The following is a 9585-nucleotide window of genomic DNA, read 5'->3' on the forward strand; positions in this document are numbered from 1 at the left end:
CTCCACATACTCCTTCCCCTATGTACCTTTGGGGTTCCCTCCACAAAGACTGATCCTCCAGTTAACTGTGTTCCACCATATCCCAGGACAGCCCAAGGAGTTGGCTGAGGAAGCTGCTACTTGCAGGGGTTGGCTCACTGATTTCTTGGAACATTGCTGCCAACTAGTGGCTATTGTGTGAATGTGTAGGTGGGGGCTGGTTTTAACCTCAACTTCTCATGGATTGAGAGAATTGATTTCTTTGGCAATAACCCTTCACAGGGACAATTACAAAAGATGCTTTTTCACCTGTCCCCAGCACCCCAGAGTGACTTCCTAGAGCAGTGTCTGACCACATTACAGCTTAATGCTCCCTGTTGTCTTGTGGTAAAGCTCAAATTCCTTAACCAAGCTGTCAAGATCTTTCACATTCAGGTCTTTGGAGACCTGATCTTCCCAAATGCTCCTTCAACACTTTAAGACCCAGCTAAGCTGAGATACTCAGTGTTACCTGGACAGCCCCTCACCTCACTGCCTAATCTTAAAATGTTCTGTCCAAGCTTCTTCTTTCTCTTGGTCTGCTTTTGGTCTCTCCATAAGTCTGTTTGATATCAAAAAAGACCAAATGAACAATCACTTTCTCTATGAAGCATTTTTTCATTTATTCAACAGTTACTTAACTGAACAAATACTCTGCCAAACTTTCTCCTCAGCTGTGTGGTGTCTTGGAAAGAACATGGTTTCTAGAGTCAGATAGAGCTGATTTCAGATTCCAGCCCTGCTACTTAGCTGAAAATCTTTGGGTAAGTCACCTCACCTTTCTGATCTTCAGTTTCCTCATCTGTTGTGATACTAAGATGAAATAAGACAATGTATGTATGAGACAGATGTCCGTTAGAGTTACTCCATATTTCCCCTTCCACTCCTTTCATAAAGTCTGGTACTCACCCCAAGGTTTCTGTGAATCCCCAGGGATTTCAAGGTCATGTCTGGCTCTATGATCTGCAGCCCCTAAACTACCTGGTGCAGAGTTCCCAGAGCAAGCTCTTTCCTGTCATGGAACCCAGATCTTTTGATTAGTTTCACTTCATTCATTTACTGAGTACCTGCTGGGCACCGGGCATTGTTCTAGTGCTGGGGATACAGCAGTAAACAAAACCAAGATTTGCTTTCATGGAGCTTACATTCTGGTAGGGGAAACCAGCAATCAACAATCCACAGGTATATAATAAAGTATCAGATGGTGATTTGTGTTATGGGGAAGAAAAGGCAAACCGAAGAATGGAAGATGATAGATGTGAGCATGGGGTGGGTGGGTCAATTTTAGATGAGATCATTTGAAGGTCGCCCTGAAGGAGTGTTAAGTGATAATAAATTTGAATGAAGTAAGAAGTGATAACAAACTTGAATGAAGTAAGGGAGCAAATCAGACCCTTAATTTGGGGGAGAGGCTTTTCTAAGCCAATAGAACAGCAAGTCCAAAGGTACAAAGGCAGGACCATGTCTGATGTGTTAAAGGACCAGCAGGGAGGTCAGGACAACTGGACCAGGGCAACAGGGAGATAAGGGCGAAGAGGTGGCAGGACACTAGACCCTATGGGGCCTCATATGTCACTTGGGGACTTTGGGTTTCGTTTTGGGGTTTTTTTAATATAAGAAGAAACTTCCCAGTTTTGATATTTTGTTTGCATGCATTATAATATGCAGTTATGCTCAGCAGGTTAGTTATCATAGGGTTAGTGAGCAAATCCATCTTCCTATGACCTACTTTACAACTTTGGAGAGGACCTACATTGTAACACATTTAGTTTTCTATAACAAAAATATAGTTGTAAGGTGAAAACAACCCATAAAGATAATTATGAAAACAAACTTCTGACTCTTACAGAAAATTCATTGGCATTTCCAGTAACAAGTGTTAGAAATTTCAATTAATTTTTTATCTTAGCTCTCCAAGATAGAAATAAGTATAAAAAATAAGCACAGACTCCTACCTGGGTACCAACTCCCTACTGCTCTGTGCACGGTGGGCTGGCATCAGGCCAGGGGCAGAGGATCAGGTCTGCAGGATTAAGTGGTGTGGCAGCGCACTTGTGGTGAGAATCAGAGGAGCAGGAGACAATGAGGACAGGCCCAGGAAAACAAAGGAATGGAACAGCCCATGCAGATTGGAGAGGAAGACTCTCCTTTGGGCAGGGGCTAGGGCCACCAGCCAGCAGGAAATAATAGAGGAGGACAGGCTTGCCATCTTGCCCCTAATTTCCAACAGACCATACCCAGTGATGATGGAGATAGAGATGATATGGAAATATTCATAGCAGAGATGAGAAAACTAAGGCAGCTGCAGCTGAGGAATTGTCTGCGTATTCTTATGGGGAAGCTCTCTAATCACCCTGACCACCATGAGGAATTTTGCCTTATGCCTTGACTCCTGCCATGTTCCATGAGATTAATAATGTGATTCCCATTATTGTCCTCTTTTTCCTTGCATTTTCCTGATACACCTTTACTGATACATTGGCTGTGAACCTTATGTAATTTCTAAGTGTCAGGTGGGTTCTGTGTTACCAGCTTATAATTAGAGATTAAGTTTCTGTCAACAGTAGAGTTTCACCATTTGCATGGAAAAATGTAAAGTTAATAAAGCAATTAAAAAACAGCAACAGCAAAAAAATAAGTATAAATTTAACCTAAACTTTATAAAAACTGGGAGGTAGGTATTTTTCCTCCTCCCTCCTTTCTTTCTAAACAGAGAGTACAAATCTGTTGGTGTTTGAACTTTCAAATGCACTTGTGTCAACAGGCTTCACTCAGAGTTTCTCAGAGTACCATTGATTCTTGTGGCCTAGGGTTTAAAATCTAATTTTAAAGGAGGGAACTCAAAGTATTTGGGGGGCCTATAATCTATTTCCACAAACCTGTGATGTAATTATGATGTGTCATATTGCCCAGGCAGGAATCCTCATCACTTTTTTTTTTTTTTTTTTTGAGTTTTAAAATGAATTTATTAAAGAATGGTCTTAGGAAGGCAACAATGTTTGATTTGTCATTTTAACAAAAATTCTACTTCTTTGTGCTATATAATAAAGGTAATATAAGAGGGTACAGAGTGATAAGCTTCTTTCTACTGGAATTATCTGATAGTACGGCACAGTATAGTCATTTCCTCAATGCTAGGATACATTTTTTAAAATGTTTTCTATGCTTTTCTTCAAAAAGCCATGAATGGTAACAGGATGTCATTAAAAAGCCATTTCTCCCTATTCATTCTGTAGTACTGGAGCCAGTGTTTTTACCATTACAGGCTACAATTTTCACTTTATCCAATTTAATAAATTCTGTCACCTCTCTGAATTCAACATCATTCAATTCAAAAGTCTACACATTATTGCAGAATCTGTGTGTATTTAGAGAGCCCTTCAGTCCTGCAGATAATGTCTCAGATGTTTGAAATCTCAGTAACTCTTCAGGGAAGGTAGCCAAACATACATAGGCCTGAAACTTGACTCTGACCTTTTGTGCCAGTGTTGAATTTACAGCTTTATCAAACTGAAGTAGAACTTGAAGGGCAAGTTGGGGGGTAATGTGTCTAGACAGTATGAGCTCATTGAGGCTCTTCCAAAGACTGCTTCCCATACTGGTATTTTTCTACAGCTGATGTGCCAGGGCTTAGGAGGGAGAAATTATTTTTCTTATTCAGGCTTGCATTGATGTCCTTGGAAAAGGCACTTACTGCCTGGGAGTGTAGAAAAGCAGTGCAGCCAGGAACCCCGCAGGAACCCCACCCCACCCCCCACCCCCCACCTCTCCCATCACTTCCTATTGTCTTTTCACAGAGGTAGAAGTGGAAATTGACAAGGAAAAGCTACGAAAACCTACCCTAACAGAACTGTGAGGATTAGGCAAGACCAAGTTGGGATACTCTTTTTTTTCCCCAAGTTGCTGCTGCTGCTGCTAAGTCGCTTCAGTCGTGTCCAACTCTGTGCGACCCCATAGACGGCAGCCTACCAGGCTCTCCCGTCCCTGGGATTCTCCAGGCAAGAACACTGGAGTGGGTTGCCATTTCCTTCTCCAATGCATGAAAGTGAAAAGTGAAAGTGCAGTCACTCAGTCATGTCTGACCCTCAGCGACTCCATGGACTGCAGCCTTCCAGGCTCCTCCATCCATGGGATTTTCCAAGCAAGAGTACTGGAGTGGGGTGCCATTGCCTTCTCCGTTTCCCCAAGTTGGGATACTCTTAATGTGATGCTTGATTATAAAAATGGTAAAGATTAAGAGCTATTATTATTTTCTGATAACCTTATTTCTCCATCCCTGTCATATTCTTTGAGCTCTGCTTACCATTGGCCAAGATTATAGCTAGCCAATCATCCTGACTAAATGCTTACTGAGAAAAAGCCAGGGTGAGAGGGGACTTCTCCCCTATCTCTGCTTGGTGGTTACGTATATTTATGGCCACAGGGATCCCTGGTAGCCAAGTTTCTATTTTTGATACCAACAATGGCTAATATTTAGATAGTGAGTGCTATTTGTCAAGCACTGTCCTAAATCTATGACATATATTAGTACACTAGATCCTTAGCAACACCCTAGGAGGTAGGTACTATTATTATTATACCCATTGTATAGATGAGGCAACTTCAGTTGGGCCACCAACATAAACCACACTCTGTAAGTGGCCTCTAATTTCCATTCACAGCTATGAACTGACATGGCCTAGCTGCCTTCTTTGCAATCAAACCAAGAGGGAAAACCAGTCTTATCTCCCATTACTCTGCCTGTTAAAGAGGCAGTTATTATTTGCACTTATTGCTGAACAAATCAAACATAGAGAAGTCAAGCAGTTCTTTTTTGTCACGTCATCATCCTTGGGGGTAGTGCTATATGCTCCTGCCAAGCACAAGTGCTTAGGTACATGAACCGCAGTGGGTAAAGACGTGATTTTGAAATAAGCACAGCATTTTAATCCAAGTGATGCTGTGTATTGACTCAGGCCTATCTTAGACTTGGTTTCCTTATCTATGAAATGAGGATAATAAGCGAATCTTTGTCACTGGGTTGCTGTGAGTATTGAAAGAGGAAAGACTTATGGTACCTGGCTCATAGCAAGCGCTCATTCAGTGGTTACTATAATTTTTTTGTTGTTTATTTGTTTTTGCTTTCCTTGTGGCTCAGCTGGTAAAGAATCTGCTTGCAATGTGGGAGACCTGGTTTCAATTCCTGGGTTGGGAAGATCCCCTGGAGAAGGGAAAGGCTACCCACTCCAGTATTCTGGCCTGGAGAATTCCATGGACTGTATAGTCCATGGGGGCGCAAAGAGTCAGACATGACTAAGCGACTTTTTCACTTTATTTGTTTTTAATTCTTTTTGTAAATGGAGGTATGGTTGATTTATAGTGTTGTATTAGTTTTATGATTATTATATTGTCACACAGCCAAACTATGCTGGTTCTCTTAAAAACCAATTAGATTCAAAGCAACTTGGTCAAAATCTATAAATTTGTTTTTTTTTTTATTTTGGACCAATAGGTTCTGGAACTTAGGCAAACTTTAGCCTTTCATCATATACTTTCAAAAATCATGTCTAACTCTGAGACATATTTTCAGAGGCAGGCCCTATTTAGGAATATTTTATATCAAGACATTTATGGGAAAAGGTGTATTGTTCTCTAGGTAAACTAAAATATCTCAACCAAATTCACTTTCTCAGTGCTCTTCCCATTTCATTCTTCACACTCAGGTCGGGGATTAAACCCCTCCCTGGTTGGATGACCTTAGTGACTGCACACTTCAGAAAGAATACCTCAGTTCAGTTCAGTCACTCAGTCGTGTCTGACTCTTTGTAACCCCATGGACTGCACCACCCCAGGCCTCTGTGTCCATTACCAACTCCCAGAGTTTACCCAAACTTATATCCATTGAGTTGGTGATGCCATCCAACCATCTCATCCACCGTTGTCCTCTTTTCCTCCTGCCCTCAATCTTTCCCAGCATCAGGGTCTTTTCAGATGAGTCAGCTCTTTGCATCAGGTGGCCAAAGTACTGGAGTTTCAGCTTCAACATCAGTCCTTCCAATGAACACCCAGGACTGATCTCCTTTAGGATGGACTGGTTGGATCTCCTTGCAGTCCAAGGGACTCTCAAGAGTCTTCTCCAACACCACAGTTCAAAAGCATCAGTTCTTTAGCACTCAGCTTTCTTTATAGTCCAACTCTCACGTCCATACATGACCACTGGAAAAACCATAAACTAAGTTCATTAGTCTCTCAAATGATGTCAAAAACAAAATTTGGAGTTACAAACCAAAGTTAGAACAGTACTAGCTTTTAGACTAATAAATGGGTTTTTTTTCCTTTAAATGTGTTAGTCTCTCAAATCATGTTGATAACTAAATATGCAGTTACAAACCATTGTTACAATAATGCTAGCTTTTGTAATTGCCCATGTGTTGTGCTCCAAGTTATTGTCTAATGTTGTTTCATTTCATATTGCAGGACTCCCTGGAGACTTTCTTGCAGGTCAAGTCTATAGATCACAAATTCCTTCAGCTTTTGTTTGTTGGAGAATATCTTGATTTCCCCCTCACTTTTGATGGATAGGTTTGCCAGCTATAAGGTTCTGGTTCACAATATTTTTCCTTGAACTCTTTGAATATGTTGGCCCACTGCCTTCTGGCCTCCAAAGTTTTTCATGAGAAATATGTCAAAAATCTTATTGAGGATCCCTTGTGTGTAATAATTTGCTTCTGTCCCACTGCTTTTGTATCTCAACATGAGCCTCTTTGAGTCCATCTTACCTGAAATTCATCAAGCTTCCTAGATGTTTATATTCGTATTTTTCACCAAATTTGGAAAGTACTCTAACATTCTTCAGATAATTCTTTCTGCCCCTTTCTCTCTCTTTTCTCATTCTGGGACTTGAGAGTATGCATTGCTCACAATGCATACTCCATGTTGTCTGCTTGATGTTGTCTCACAGGTTCCTTAAGCTCTGTTCACTTTTCTTTCATCTTTTTTCTTTCTATTCCTCAGACTTAATAATTTCTATTGTCCTATCTTCAAGTTCACTGGTTCTTTCCACCTGCTCCAATCTGCCTTTGAATCCTCTAGTGAATTTTTCATTTCAGTTATTGTACCTTCTGGCTCCAGAATTTCTTTTTGGCTTCTTTATAGGTTTTCTGTCCCTTTACTGATATTTCTGTTTTGTTCATACATTATTTTCTTGACTTTCTCCGCATCTTCCTTTAAGCATCTTTAAAACAGTTGTTGTAAGGGTTTTCTGGCAGAGTTGTCATCAGACTTTTTTCAGGGATAGTTTCTGTTAGTTTATTTATTTACTTTATTTAAATGGGCCATAGTTTCCTGTTTCTTTGTATGCTTTGTGATTTGTTGTTGTTGTTGAAAACCAAACATTTGAATCTAATAATGTCTTAACTTTGGAAATTATATTCTCCCCCTGCCCAGGACTTGCTCCTTTCTTTGTTTGTTTTATTGTTATGGGCTATCTTTCTACCAAACATCAGCCTGAGATATAAATCTAAGGTCTCCTTAGGTCTTTTCTGGGCCTTCATCTTTCCCTGGGTATGTGCAGTCACATTCTAATTTTCCCCATATATGCAGTTGTTTTTGAGTGTCCTAATCTTTAATGTTTTGGCCCCAAAAGGAGAGAGAGAAAAATGGTGTGAAAAAGAGTACTGGTCCTTTAAATCCCCTGGGAGTCATTTGAGCCAGAGGGAGAATGGCTTATAATAGTAAGGGAAGAAGCAACAAAAGCTGCCCTCCTCTTTGCACCTCTGTGAGCAGAAACTGCAATCCAATGCCATTTGCAGCAACATAGATGGCCCTAAAGACTGTCATACTGAATGAAGTAAGTCAGACAAAGACAAATATCATGACATTGCTATAGGTGGAATCTAAAAAATAAAAATGATACAAATGATTTTATTCACAAAACAGAAATAGAGTCACAGGCATAGAAAACAAATTTATGGTTACTGGGGGTAAAGGAGGAGGAGGGATATGTTGGGAGATTGGAATTGACATATACACACTAGTGATATAAAACAGGACCTACTGTATAACACAGGAAACTCTACTCAGTACTATGTAATGACCTATATGGGAAAAGCATCTAAAAAAGAGCGATATATATCGAGATAGATAGATATGTATAACTGATTCACTTTGCTGTATACTTGAAACTAACACAACACTGTAAACCAACTATAATAAAAATGAAAAGAAGCAGCAGCAATCAGAGCACAGATCCCCAGTATTTGGAGGACAGTGTCCTTTTTGATCACCATGGCTCCCACTCGCTGTGTGTAGGTTACTCAAGAAATGTGTGTGTTGCCTGCCATGAGGCTAGAGTGGAGGATGAGAACCTACTGCTGTATGAGAGCTGAAACTGACTGAAATTAACTATTTATCACCTAAGCCTTCCCAAGGAAGTTGCAAGCCTTCAGTAGACTCCAGATCTCCCCAATATAAAGTTACATCAGACCAATTCTGCCAGTTTGATTGTTGTCTTGGTGGGGATACAGATCCCAGGTGCTTCCTATTCTGCCATCTTCCCAGAATCCTCCTTCTGTAATTCTTTTTATACATCGTTGGATTCTATTTACTAATATTTTCTTGAGAATTTTCGCATCTGTGTTCATGAGATATTTTTCAGTAGTTTTCTCTGTTTGTAAGGCCTTTGTATAGTTTTGGTATTAGTTTAATGATGACATCATAGAATGAGTTAGGAAATAGTCTTTCTTGACTCTATCTTCTGGAAGAAATTGTAGAAAATTGATATAATTTCTTCCTTAAATATTTGATAGACTTCACCGGTGAAGCCATCTGGATCTAATGCTTTCTGTTTGGGGAAGCTATTAAATATTTATTGAATTCTTTAATAACTATAAACCTACTCACATTGTCTGTTTTTTCTTACATGAGTTTTGATAGCTTATGTCCTTCAGAGAATTGGTCCATTTCATCTGTTAATTTGTGGGCATGGAGTTGCTCATGATATTCCTTTATTATCCTTTAATGTCCATGGGATCAGATGTCCCTATTTTCACTTCTGATATTAGTAATTTATGTCTTCTATTTTATTAGTTATCATTATTTATTACTAGCTAGAGGTTAATCAATTTTATTCATCTTTTCAAAGAACCAGCTTTTGGCTCTGTTAATTTTTTTCTGTTGATATCCCATTTTCAAATTCATGCTCTAATTTTTCTGCTTACTTTGGATTTAATTTTCTCTTCCTTTTCTAATTTCCAAAGGTGGAGCTTAGACTATTGAGTTTAGATCTTTCCTCTTTTCAATGCCATCAAAGCATTGCTTTTGCTACATCTCACAAATTGTGATTAGTTGTGTTTTTCACTTACTTCAAAATATTTTTTAAGTTTTTCTTGATATTTCTTCTTTGGCCCACATTAGAAGTTTTGTGTTATTTAAAGTTTATTTAATACTTTAACTTCCATGTATTTGGGGATTGTCTAGCTACTTTTCTGTTGATTTCTAGTTTAATTCCACTGTGGTCTGAGAGCACCCACTCCATGATTTCTATTCTGCTCCTGAGTGTCCTAAGCCGTGCCAGCTTGGGAGAAGGGC

The 9585-nt window shown here is 39.6% G+C and overlaps 1 pseudogene; it reads left to right on the forward strand.

Annotated features, from left to right (window-relative positions):
• Window positions 1–1383: 1383 nt before the first annotated feature.
• LOC129655585 (protein BEX3-like) lies at window positions 1384–3702 on the forward strand (annotated as a pseudogene).
• Window positions 3703–9585: the final 5883 nt, after the last annotated feature.

Source organism: Bubalus kerabau, chromosome 6, assembly GCF_029407905.1.
Source record: "Bubalus kerabau isolate K-KA32 ecotype Philippines breed swamp buffalo chromosome 6, PCC_UOA_SB_1v2, whole genome shotgun sequence".
Lineage (NCBI taxonomy): Eukaryota > Metazoa > Chordata > Mammalia > Artiodactyla > Bovidae > Bubalus > Bubalus kerabau.